The following is a 14,046-nucleotide window of genomic DNA, read 5'->3' on the forward strand; positions in this document are numbered from 1 at the left end:
ATTGACCATATAGGCTGGCCTGTCAAAGGAGTTTGACTTACTTGACACAATTCATGGCACTCTGTCATTCGGACACCAAGTTGCTTTTTCAGTCTTCTTTTTCATAGGCCAATCCTACTAACCTTTCTTAAAAATAAACCCTGTTGAAACCAGCATGGCTTGTTTCCAAGAAAAAGTACCGGGAAAGGTATTAGAATTATTCTGCTCCCTCTTCAGCAAACAATGGGCAGTTCAGGGCAGGATTTTGGGGCCCAGTCACCTGCAGAGGAGAGAGAACACCTGTGCTCTCTCAAAAATTCAGCTGAAGGCATGTCTGGAGGCTAACTACACTGCTAGTGTGCAGATTCAAATACGTGCATCATTCTGAAAAGCAAAAGGGAGAAAACTGGAGCAGACAAATAGAGGAGTAACTATGTTAATGATCCCTGCCCATTGTTTTTTCACTCTAGTCCAGGGGTAGTCAAACTGCGGCCCTCCAAATGTCCATGGATTACAGTTCCCATGAGCCCCTTGTCAGCAAAAATCTGGAGGGCTGCAGTTTGACTACTCCTGCTCTAGTCCATCACTTCAGATGACTTTTACCTTTGAAGTGTTTAAAATACATGTTTACAAACAGAGCCAGTATGGCTTAGTGGTTGAAATGCCGGACTTGTATCTGGCAGACCTAGGTTTGAATCACCAATGTGCCATGGAAGTGTGATGAGTCACACACACTCTGCCTAACCTACCTCACAGGGTCCTTGTAAGAGCAAAATGGAAAAAAGGAGAAGCCACTTGGGTCCCCACTGGGAGAAAAGGCAGGATTCAAATGTAATTAAACATTACATAGAATCATAAGATTTGGAAGGGGCCATGCAGGCCATCTAGTCCAGTGCTCTGCTCAATGCAAGATCAGTTGAAATCAATGGCAGAAAAGTATGAGTATTCTCCCCCTCCCAGCATTGGTGCTTTTATTATACTGGTTAGGCATTAAGTTATACCTTATCTTAAAAGTTACAGATAAAGCAACAGGGTTGTAAGCTCCCCAGGGCTGAGTAGGTACAGGTATCAGAAATGAATTTAGGGTCCTTGGGCTGTGTCTACCAAAGCAGATCTTTTCTCTATCCCTGGTCTCAAGCAGCCTGTTATATAACTGTACTCAGTGTTTACATGAACATCTGTCCTTTGCATGTGGCTAGACCAGTTTGGGTAACTCTAGGGCATGACTGCTATTATCCAACAAACTTGACCAAGTCAATAACTTTCTTATTAAGCTAGATATTCCAGACTTCACCTGACCATATAAACATCTTATATTCTAATAGTGAAGTCAGGTATCTTTGGATACTTAAATGCGGTTGGAACTGTGAACAGGCCACACAGATCTTTCTACAGGCCTGAAAAGGACCCTAGGTTTGCAGAAAAATGTGAAATCTAAAAAAATATATAGTGGGCAGCTTAAAAAACCAGAAAATAAAAGGAGCACCTATATCTTTAAGCAATGGATTACCTAAATCGCTGTTGCTGGGCAACCACAGCCTTTCCCATCTTTTAATTTTTTTCCAACCACAGTATATCAGGCTTCAATTTCCATCACTAAAAACCATGAACGAGGCAGGGCCCTTCCAAGCCTTATTTTGGCTTTTGAAGGAGAATTCTTTGAGGCCAGGTCTGGTTTGCCAGCTGCAGATTGAAAAATTCCTGGAGATTTTGGGATAGAGTCTGAGGAGGGCAGGGTTTGGGGAACAGAGAGATCTCAGTCAAATATAATGCCCTCCAAAGCACTTATTTTCCCCAATCTGTGTTGTTTGGAGTTCAGTTGTAATTCTGGGATATTTCCATGTCCTACCTGCTTCCATAGGCCTGGAAGCAACATCTGGGGTTTTCATATTGCCTGATTTACATCACCCAATTGAGCCTGGCTGCCTGCTGCTATTTAACAGAAGCCACCCTTTGAAAGCCAGTTTGGTTTTTTGGTTAGAGCTTCAGAGCAAGGTCTGTAAGACCTAGATTCTAATCCCCATCTTGCGGTCCAAGCTCACGGGGTAATTTTGGGCCAGTCACATATTTTCATCCTAACTTATCTCACAGGTTTGTTGTGTGGATAAGAAGCAGGAGAGTGTAATATAAGCTGCTTTGAGATGGGAAGGGATCTCAGAGGGGTATCTTCACCCTCCAAAGCAGCCATTTCCTCCAGGGGAATTATTGTTGCCAAACTCCAGATGGGTGCTGGAGATCCCCAGAATTACAATTGTCCACATGACAAATCAGTTCCCTTAAAAATGGCTGCTTTGGAGGATGGTCTCTATGACCTTATAACCCGCTGAGATAAGGTCACTTCACAAACCTTACCCTTTCCAAGGCTTCACCCTCAAATCTCCAGGAATTTCCCAACTTTGAGCTGGCAACCGTAAAAGGAACTGATCCCTCTAGTTGGGAGTTCTGTTGTGATTTCAGGAGATCTCCAGTCCCCACTTGGCAATCCTAGAAGGAGAAAAGGAAGCAGAAATGTGAGAGGCTATGGGGGCTTTCCAAAAAGGGAAATGGGAAATAATGGGAGAGGCGGAAGTGAGATGCTTCCTGCAAGTCCTTGTGGGTTCCCATTTATATACCGTGTTAGTATGTTGTACCTAGTTTAGAACTCACATATATGGTAGGCAAATTGAAGCTCAGTTAGAGCTAACCAACTGATTTGGCATGAATGATAGATGTCTAATGGGTAGTGCTGCCAACCTCCAAATAGTGCAACCAACAAAAACGGGTACACAGTAAGTTGAAAATGCCAGGAAAAAAAAGGGGCTGTGTAATATTGGCTCTAAAACTACAGTAAATAATGCCTCCAAAAGTGCAAAATAGTCATTTATGAAGAATCATAAAGACGATCATCAATAATAACCATACAATACTGTAAGTTTGTGTACAATGATACAAGTCTAATGTAAAAAATAGTTTGGGCAAACGTCCAACGGGTTATGTCCAACTGAAGTCCAAATGAGAATCCAATAGTTCCCCATCTCGCAGGGTGGCTTCTAGATTGTACCTAAATGATTGATGTAAAATGATGTAATACAGAGTCTCAATAATTGCAATTTTAAAATATAAATTCTATTCTTACCTAACAGGAGTAATCTAATATTAAGTTCCTCAAGGGAATAAGTAACAAATTGACTTAGAAGAATTCTTTAAAAAGTGAATTAATTCTGTAATGAAAAATAACTTGATTAGAATGATAAAAGTTGCATAAAACTTAAAACATCAGTGCATACTGTTACATCAAATGGTACTTTTTCAAGTTGAGCAGGCCGTGTGCAGTTTGAAAAAGTACCATTTAGTGTAATAAGTACTGATGTTTTGTGGAGGATGCAAACAATAATCTGCTGGAAACTGCTAGCTGCCAGCACTGCAGTTGTATTTGTGCTCCCCCCCCCCCATGCAGTGGCTGTATCTTGGCCCATGGGAGTGTTCTTTGGCAGTTTATTCTGCCCATTGGGGACCTCATCCTCTCACCAAGCATGCAACTCTGTGGGCGAGTCTCCCTCCCCCTATGGACAACCATAGGTGGTTGCTGCCTGTGTGCTGGTGATCTGCTTATACTTGGTCACTCAGTGGTTAGGGGCCTCTCCCACATGCTCAACCTTGCACACGCGTTGGCTGCCCCTCCCCCCCAATGATTTGGCAGCCTTCAGCTCAGGGCAGCTGCCACCACTGCATGAGGATGCTACAGCTTGCTGACAAGCTCTGGCCTGAGCCCCTAGCATTGCCCTACCATGGATTACCTGGAAGCCTTGACCAGAGGCAGCCACTGCTGCATGGGCATATCCAGCTTTGTTTGGCCTTGGTCCTGCTGTCCCATCCCTCCCGCTTTCGCAGGCAGCAAGGTTAGCTTACCTCAACTTCATGTCCCCTTCCATGGTGGTTTGGGAGCATAAAGGAGCTTGCAACCCCCAGCCATAGTGTTTTTACCCTGGAGTTTGAGCTCACAGCTTTGGCAGCAGGAGCAGGGCTGGGTAAGGTGTTTGCCTCCATCCTCCATGCCATGTGGAAATGTCTGCCCAGCACTGCGCCACTAGTCCACCCTGGCAGGTTTTCCTCTGCACCACATTGCAGTGAGGGGCCGCCAACTCTTAGTTTACCAGCTGCAGTCCTTTCTAAAGTTTGTCTCCAGTGCCTGACATTACCACCCAGGCTGACAAAGTGACGTTTATGTCAGATCCAGGGCTCGTAACAAATGAGTTTGAAACCTCTGGCCTAGAAATTTACCTCCCCCCACCCACGAAAGCTGGGAATCCAGAGAACCTTCTAAAACCTATCATTGCAACAACAAATTGATATTTCATAGCCATTTAAAAAGCCAGGGGGCAGGGGGAGGAAAGGGAGTGATTTGATGATGATGACAGTCCAATAATCAGAAATTGGGCTAGAGGCGAAGGGGAGTGGGTGAGACAAACTAACAGAAAACACACTGCACATGAGGAAAAAGAATGACTTAAAACTGGCTTTCAGAAGAAGATTGGGACAATAGTGGTCTTAAAACAACCAGAAAACATACTGGGGCTAGAGGCTATAACCGACACACACACACGCAACCATGAGTAAGGCCTTGGATAGGCAGAAGCCCCTTTTTGTTTTTTGTGATTGATGCTAAAATACAATATCTTTTTTGTAGTGCTTCTCTGGATAAAGAAACAATTGCAACTACCAGTTCACCACAGTCCATGCTAGAGCACCATCCTGCTGCTATCACCCTGGAGCTGGATCAAGAGGAGGAGGATGTCAAGCCCCCTCCCTCGTTGATTATGGAGCTGCAGTCACAAGAGGCCTTGGAGCAAAGAGATCAAGAGCACATGGTCCATGTCATGGAGAGGTCTCCTTCAACATCTCTGTCTTCTGTTGATATAAGAATGCTGTCTCCGTCTCCTATCCCCAGAAGAGATGAATTTTTCAGGCTTGAAAGTGGGGAACGATTTCGGTCCACATGTGGGGCATACGGTCCACAGATGTTGCAAATGCTAAAAGAAGAGCATCACGTAATTTTGGAAAATCAGAGAAAAATTGGGCTGTACATTCAGGAAAAGAGGGATGGCTTGAAAAGAAGGCAGGAGCTGGAAGAAGAGCTATTAAGAGCAAAAATTAAAGTAGAAAAGTTAAAGGCGATACGACTACGCCGGGATCTTCCTGAATTCAACAGTCTCTGAATATTTAGCAGTTCTTTTGCACAAAACCAGGGCTACTTCATAATTCCTTTTGTTCTAGAGAGTTATTTACCATGTTAATTTGGATTGATCAAAATCCAGTCTTGAACTAAATGAGTGCATGGTTTCCATTCTGTGTTTCATTCAGATTTGCAAAAAACAAAATTCAAAGCCATCTTTCACTGGTCTTTCCAGCTTTTCAGATCTGAAGTAGAACCAGATCTGAGACTCTTTAAAAAGATTCCTTTGAAATCTTGTGCATATTACTGTTAGGAAAGCAAATGACAATTTATGAAGCTGTTATAAAACATGCTAATTTTTTTTTCCTGGAGCAATTCTTCTCTGCCCTTCTAAATATTCATTTAATTGTGGCTCAATAAACATGCAAAGAGCGGGTGAAAAAATAATATCTCTTTACTTTTTTGTCAAATGTGGTAACTTGTTGCTGAAATATCGAATTCTTGCAAAAAACTATAGCAAGGAGGTACTGGTGAGATATTTCATGTTCCACTGAACAAAGGGAATTCTTTGTTCTGAATTTTACCTTACTTTCTGTACTATTAAAGCATGACTGAAGATGGTATTCTTCGTTTGCACATCTGCTTCTGTTCATTATTTTAGTATACAGCTATCAGTGCATAATAAACTTGCAGAGTTCGTTGCCTTAGGGAATTATAGGGGCTATGTACTATAAAATGGCTTCAGAAGAGTTTAAATACATTCACAGACCAAAGAATCAGACACCAATGCCCTTATGAATAACAAGAAAATATTATCTTGCCTTGGGTGCTCCATTGGTGTAACATTAGACCAGTTCTCAATGATTCAAACATGGAGCTGGCATGCGTACCCTTTTATACATATGACATTATGTATGACACTGTCACCTGGGGAGCTAGCTTGTTCCTTGATTGTGAGTTTTGAAATTTTCCTTGAGTTATTTCAGTTAATGAGGAAAATTGAGAGATTAATGGCCAGGCATAAGCCAGTGACATCAGAGCCTGTATTAGAGAAAGATTGCCATTATGTTCCTGTTGTAATATCTCGGTCACAGTTGCATTCCTGAAGCAAGTACCTGACATCATAGTCTGTATTCTATTTGAATGTACTTCAAGTCCCCCAAAATTGCCTGTTTTAGGAATCTAGCCAAAGAACATCACTGTTACCGCTGCTCACATTTATATTTATTTATACTTCAACTTTTGTACCGCCCCTCTCGAACTAGCTGTTGTTGCCTTCGAATCTTGGATTCAGGAGATTTGGAACAAAGTGAACAGTATTATTTAAAAATAATTCTAAAAATTAGAACTTTATAAGAGGTTTTTCCAACTTTCCCTGTAATGTCGAATATTTACATTGCAAGCCTTTGTGGGGTGAGAGAAGGCTTTGTTTCTTCCTTCTGCAGGATCTTCATATTTCTCCTTGCCTGGCTTCTTGAAAATGGTACCTTATCTGGAAAGACCATCTTTAATCTTTAACCATTAATAAAACCGGTAAGGGGTGCTGGGAGGAGCTGGAACTCACTGCCTAACCACCAATCAGGTTGGCTGCCCGTCCAACTAACAGCCAGTCAGGAAGGATGTCCCACCCCTGGTTGCATCCCCTTCCAACTTCTTCCATTTGGTAGGCCTTTGGATGGCAGTGGGGGGTGGAATGGACTGCCCACCAGTGACTCTTCCCCCCGCCCTGAAAAAGCCCGCCGAGACCATTCCAGGCCTTGACTGGTCAGGCTGGAGCAGAGGGGTGTGTGCACCATATGAAGTTAAATTCTTGGTAACTCTTGTGTATCAGATGTTCAGGAAACCATTTGTTTGTCTGAGATCTGGAGAATTATTTGGCAGTCAGAATAGAAACCATTGAGCTCAGTGACTGATGGACTGTGACTCAGTATGTTGGTTTGGTTGTGTGACAGGTAAGCAAGATTTGAGAACTTGACCTTGAGGCTGGAGGATACCCACTTTAGTGAGGGTAAAGACAACATATCAAGTCAACGAAAACCTTAGTTCTGTGCAGTGTATGTGTTCCATTTAAGCATAATCTAACTCAGGTGGGCAGAAGTGAATTTTCACTATCCAGGAAATTGAAAATAGTTCTCCACCCCTCTTCTCAGGCTGTGGTAGTCACTTTCATATCCTTTCCTTTGAAGCTGCCAGCACATCTTCTCACATGGATACCAAACTTTCGCTCTCAATGGAAAAATGACAGCACTAGGTCCCTTTCCCATCCACATCTCCTCTTTCACACTCTGGGTGAGAAAGGAATATGCTGTTGACTCCTCTCTCTGCATCAAAGTTGCTCTTTATCTCTTCCAGCAAAAACAGAAGCATATTTTCACCCAACAGGGGAAATTGCAGTGTGGAGCAGAGGTTTGTTTTGGGAAGAAAGCAGACAACGGGATTCCACACCTGTGCACTGGCAACCAGTGCTGAGAAGCTGTAAATGTTGTGCAAGCCTCCCTGTTGTGACTGGTTCCATCCAGTGAGCTACCATTTTGTGACTGGAAACTCCCAGAGGGGCTTTCTAAAGAGTACCTCCCAGAGGCAAAATTGGCCTTCTGTTCCATGAAACTTTCCCAGCAGTTCTTATAAGCTGTTTCTCAACTGTTTCTTGCTCTGATGCCACAGGTGAGGTGCATGTTGATTTCCATTCAGTTTCAGCATGGCAAGGCACAAGGAATTCTAAGGGTTGGTTCAAATATAGTGGTTTGTGTGAAAGAGAGATCCCTGTGCTTTCTCTGTTGCCATCTAAACTCAAAATGATAATTATAATTGAATTGTTTCTGTTTTCACGTGGAAGCTACAGTTTGGTGTTCATATCACATACATAAGCTTATGGTTTGCACTTTTCATGTAAACCAGGATTCCAAACTGGAAATAAAGCATTGTTTGTTGATTGGCAGGGAGACCAGTTCAGATGTAATGGCAGACTGGGTTCCTGCTGAAGCAGAAATTATTATTTGGCCATCTGCAAGTGGGGAGTGTGAGCCCAAGATTCTTCCCAGGTTTGTTCATCTAAATTGAACATGAGTCTCTGTCAAGAAAAATCTATGCTGCTGGTGGAGAGACACACTGACGTTTATGTCTTACCAGAAAAACCTGAAATATTAACATTTTAGGAATTTTGACAGTAAGGCCACAATTAAAAGAAAAACCACTTTTGCTCAGTTTGGTGAAGGCCTGAGTTCAGATCCTTACTTGTAAAGTTCTCTTATAACATTGCTATGCATTTCAGTAAGAAATATGTGGTAAGATTATAAGAACACACATTGTGTTACCTTAACAGTACTTTGCTAGAATATATTTCCCTTGTGATAACAAAGTTTATCATTTGTGTTTGTAACAAGCTCTGCATTTTAATAATGAGTAAGAAATTGGTGGCGGGCCTGTGAGCCTGAACTCTCCCTTTCTCAGCCTTTGCAGGGAGAACTGTGTGTTATTTTCAGCTCCCTTGGAGGAAGAGACAGAAATGTAATAAAACAATAAGCCATGTCTGGGATGTTGAATATTGCTGCCTTTTAAACATGAAATTGTTTACCTATTTTTGTTAGCTGGTCTGCTAGCTTGTACTTGCCTAATACTACTGGTAAGACCAGTTTCCTGCTAAAAGACTCTTGATGTTGGCGTCTGTTCAGGAAGGTCCTTCTAACATAATACTTCTCTCACGTCTCATATGGGTAGAGGCTATTACCATGTACAGTAGGAGACAGGGGAAGAGAAGATTACCTGGTTGTAATCCTGTTTAGTCCAGTCAGGCTTTATCCCTTTTACCTTTGCTTAGGAAGCATTGCTTGTATTGTTTTTTTTCTCACCTGCATTCTCTTTTTTTACTTGAGATCTTTTCTCCCTGAAAGACATTGGCTTTAATGAAGCTCATAAATGGTTTAGGAGAGCTTACTTTCTTGGATCTGTTATAAAACCTGCTGAAGTACTCCAGTGAAATCTTTTCACAGAATCATAGAATAATATTGGAAGGGGCCTCATAGGTCATCTAGTCCAACCCCCTGAACTATGCAGGACGCTCACATCCCAATCGCTCATCTACTGTAACCTGCCACCCCTTTGCCTTCACAGAATCAGCCTCCACATCAGATGGCTATCTAGCCTTTGTTTAAGAATTTCCAAAGATGGGGAACCCACCACCTCCCGAGGAAGCCTGTTCCACTGAGAAACCGCTCTTACTGTCAGGAACTTCTTCCGGATGTTTAGATGGAATTTCTTTTGAATTAATTTCATCCCATTGGTTCTGGTCTACCCCTCTGGGGTAAGAGAAAACAATTCTGTTCCATCCTCCATATGGCAGCCTTTTAAATACTTGAAGATGGTTATCAGATCCCCTCTCAGTTGTCTCATCTCCAGGCTAAACAGACCAAGCTCCCCCAACCTTTCTTCATATGTCTTGGTCTCCAAACCCCTCACCATCTTTGTTGCCGTCCTCTGGACACGTTCCAGATTTTGGGAAGCTAGTTTGTGTTGAAGACTCTATGGAGCACCTACTTTGTTCTGAGATTTCTTTAAAATATTTGTATCCTACCTTTCTACCCAATTAGGCCCTCAGGATTGACCTGACCTTCTGAAGAGAGAGTAAACAAAGCATGACACCTTGGCAAAGAAACCTACAAGAGGAGAGGTCGTCTTGACAGTATCTAGACCCCAAAGGCCTTTTTACTACATAGGACACTTTCGCTTTAGTTCCACATTGACAACATTAATACTTTAAATAGAATGTTCTCTATTTATACTTCAGCCCATTGGCCAGGACCCTTGGGTGTTTCGTGGATCTTCACCTACTAGGTTGAAAGTCCCTTTAGAGCTGGTATTTTTACAGTTTTTTTAAAGGACCTGATGCAGATATACCTCTGAAGAGAGTAAGCCATGGCTCCTCTTTCTGTTTGTATGTACAAGAGAAGCAGGAGGATGAACATAAGACATTGTTCAGAATTTCCTTGACTTGCTCCTTCATAAATGTTCAGCTGGTGCTTCCTGTCCCAAACTCTGATCAGTGAGCCTTGACCTAAATTAGGGTGTTCCTTCTATGGTGTTAAATTAGATGACTACCTGTCACATACTTGCAGTTTAATATGCCCCAGAAAACCAGTGCATTAAATAATGTTTTTAACCATAAATAACACAGAATGTGTATACAGAAATTGGTGTCAGTACATATTTATCACTTATCAGTGGTATTTTTTAATGCATTATTACCCCATTTGTGATTGTGATATGTTTACAGGAACCCATTCTAAACAGCACGAGTCAGATATTACCAGGGGTAGTCTAACTGCAGCTCTCCAGATGTCCGTGGACTACAATTCCCATGAGCCCCTGCCAGCAAATGCAGGGGCTCATGGGAATTGTAGTCCATAGACATCTGGAGGGACGCAGTTTGACGACCTCTGCCTTAAACAGTCATTTCTGAAGAGAACTGGGGCCCAACTTTTAATCCACTATTAATTTGATAACTACAGATGTAATGGTTGCAGGACCTTGCTGAGAGAAAGCATGCTGATTCGCATCCTAATTCCTTTTTATACATCTAACCTGAGTGTTGAAATTGACTGGATGTAATGGCAAACAGCTTTTTGGCCAGTCGATTTCAAGAGGAAATGAAAGAAGCAACAAATGAGAACCTTGTGGAGGAAATTCCTTTCCCCCCTCTTCTACTATTTCTTTCTCTGTTTTCTGGCCACTTCCACAGCCTTGCTCCTTTTTCTTCTTTCAGCTCAACAGCCAACCCACCTTTAGCTGTCCCCTGTCTTCAGCTTTCTCCTCCCCAGTTGTATGCGTGGTAGAGAACTTTCAAGGACCTGTGGGGGAGCATATAACTTTGCTTGTATCCCCTTCCCCACATTATTTCCATTTCCCTTCCACCTGGCAACCCCCATATAGAAAGATCCTGCCTTGTCCATCTCCTTTCCCTGCCTCATTTTCTCCTCAGCCATTCACCAGCTTACCTTTCATTTGCCTCCCATCTTCAGCTATATTTACTTTCTTCATTTATACCCCATCTTTCTCCAGTAAAAACCAAAACATCTTACATAATTCTCCTCTTTTCCTTTTTAACCTCACAACAACCTTGTGAGGTAGATTAAATTGAAAGTATGTAACTGGTCCTACGTTACCTTTCATTGCAGACTGATTTGCACCTGTGTCTCCCAAACCATAGTATGAAACTCTTTACAGCTACCCATGCTGGCATTCATAGCGTAGTTATTTTCGAAGAGTAATAAGCAGCCAGGCTTGGGTGAGTCATGTAAATAGACTGGTATCTAGTTGGTCAGTGGTTGCAAAGCAGTCCTGAAAAGGGCCCTGCCCCTGCCTTTTACTGACAGAATCCAAGCCTAGAGTGCTGTGGTTGCCTAGTAATAGACCCTGAGGGTTAAGTTGCTGTTTTATCATTTGGGGTTTTTTAACCGTGCCCCCCCCCTATATTTTTAATAGTTTTGTTTTTTCTGTAACCCCCCCCCCCCCACTTCCTCTTCAGCAGCTGGGGGTACCCTTGCTCAGAGAGCTGCCTCAGCAGCAGTGTTCCCAAGAGCTGCCTTGGTGGCGGCAGAGCCCCTGGAAGCTTCAGCCATGTTGGCTGCTGCCGGAAGCCATCTTTGCATTTACAGATGTTATTGTTTCAGGGGAGTTTCACCACCCCTGTGTTTTTTTTTAATGTTTACATTTTTCTGCACATCTAGGCTGGGGCATTCCTCAATGGTTTTGGAGCAAAATCACCTTTCTTTCATAATTGTGCTAGATCTACAGATTGAGATGTCCACAATTTGCATCTAGTGTTTAGTTCCATTCAGCCATGTCATCAGCGCAGTCCTTATTGCTACTGGCATAATTGCTGTTTTCAAAGGAGGTTTTCTGCTGGGGGGTGTTGTTGTATCACTGGCCGCAACCAAAAGCCTGGTGGAAGAGCTCTTGTTTTGCAGGCCCTGCGGAACTGTGCCAGTCCTCCAGGAAGTCAGTCCACCAGGTAGGGGCTAGGACTGAAAATGTCCTTACCCTGGTTGAGGCCAGACGTACTTCCCTGGGGCCAGGGACCTGTTTGGTACTGTATTTGTATTTACCATCTACTACAGCTGATATGAGTGATGCACATCTAGCTAAAGTATATGCATGTCTAGATCAAATTGATAGAAGTATCTAGACCTTGTGCGACACCAAGTTAGTGTACAGTGCTATATCTTGAATCCTCAGTTTTATAACAGACTGGAGGGGAACCAATATCTCAAACATTTTGTTCATCATGCACTGAAGTAACAATAGGCTTTAGAAGAAAAAAGAGAAAGAAAAACTGACTAGCACATTAATGTTTTTGTAATTTGTTGAATTCATTTGAGCTGTTTTGGATGCAGGTGATAACAGGATACTATTGTTTTAATTAAATAAAATAATTTGTATCACTATGCTCAGTTAGAATTTGAATTATGAGGTTCTGGAAATCTTTTTTTAACTAAAGTTAAGGTCCTTGTATATAGGAAGACTTTCTTTGGTACATATGATTGTTGCACAAAACCTGTTAAATTTGGACTCTGCTGTTACCTTCCTCCTTGAATTACTGAGTGGATTACATTTATGTAAATTAGATGCGGTTTGGAAAGATTATGTCTTCCCCTTCCAAGAATATCTTTAGCTTGTCTATAAGTAATCACTCCTGCATAATGCATAAATTGCTCAAAAATATGAATCAGCTTTCCAACTGTTGCCTTCTCCCAGGATAATCCCACAAGTTTTATACAGGCAGACATGTTTAAATTATATAAGTGTGGAGGACCAGAATGAACTATGGAGAATATGACTAGTGTATTAAAATGTGTCTTTTAGATGTTTTTTTTAATGAACAGTATTGTTTGTTTTGAATCAGTATAGGAAGCAAATGAACAAATACACCCCGCAAGTTCCCAGCTATATATAGGATTCTTCTCTGGCTTCTATCTGTATGGAATATTAACATCTTTGGATTTCTGCAGCTTGCTTGGATAGCAGTACTCCTGTTTTCCGCAATAAAGTCATCCTTTTAGTAAGATGGGGACTCAAATGTTAATACCAGAAAAGGACCCAACAGTCAGATAACAGTTCATTTATATGTGAAAATGATTCTTAAGTTGCATTTTGTGGCAGTAATGGATAGGGAAGTGGGCATTTTTGCCCATATTAGTAGTGAGCATTATTGCCCATAGCCAATTATTATTTCAGTGTATGATGAACAAAATGTTTGGGATTTTTTCTTTTTTCTTTTTGCTTCAGTCACCATTTCTCTCATGCCATCCTTGTTTTCCAATTCTTGACTTCATGATAGGCCTCATCGATCCTTTATGTCTGGAAGTCCTTCTTTCCTGACTGTTTGCCAAAGTTATTCTTTAAATTTCGTACATTGTGCTCTCTGCATGTAGTATAAGATCTCCCCTGTTGCATCTACGTCTCCTCCCTACTGCTCTTGTACTATTTTGAATCTGAATTATGCTTACTATGTGAAAAGAGATTGCCAGCAGCTCTGAATAGGAAGTATGCCCTCTCTGGTTTTAATAACTTTAGAATTTGTTTCTGTCTGTTAGACGGGAAAAGAGCCTCTTGTGGCGCAGAGTGGTAAGGCAGCAGACATGCAGTCTGAAAACTCTGCCCTTGAGGCTGGGAGTTCAATCCCAGTAGCCGGCTCAAGGTTGACTCAGCCTTCCATCCTTCCGGGGTCGGTAAAATGAGTACCCAGCTTGCTGGGGGGTAAAACGGTAATGACTGGGGAAGGCACTGGCAAACCACCCCGTATTGAGTCTGCCAAGAAAACGCTAGAGGGCGTCACCCCACGGGTCAAACATGACTCGGTGCTTTACCTTTACCTTTATTAGACGGGAAAGTCCTTGATAGTTCAGCGTGCTTAGTCAGTG

The 14,046-nt window shown here is 42.2% G+C and overlaps 1 protein-coding gene across 6 annotated transcripts in view; it reads left to right on the forward strand.

Moving 5' to 3' along the window:
* RAD54B (RAD54 homolog B) overlaps positions 1–14,046 on the forward strand; it is a 46,640-nt gene that overhangs the window by 12,858 nt on the left and 19,736 nt on the right. Inside the window, exon 1 of one of the 6 annotated variants that reach the window (XM_077351885.1) lies at positions 9,411–9,431. The exons of the other annotated variants lie outside the window; for them this stretch is intronic. The gene's annotated coding sequence lies outside the window, so the exon portion shown is untranslated. Of the gene's footprint in view, positions 1–9,410; positions 9,432–14,046 lie in introns of those variants that run through there. 6 annotated transcript variants of the gene reach the window in all.

Source organism: Paroedura picta, chromosome 9 (assembly GCF_049243985.1).
Source record: "Paroedura picta isolate Pp20150507F chromosome 9, Ppicta_v3.0, whole genome shotgun sequence".
NCBI lineage: Eukaryota > Metazoa > Chordata > Lepidosauria > Squamata > Gekkonidae > Paroedura > Paroedura picta.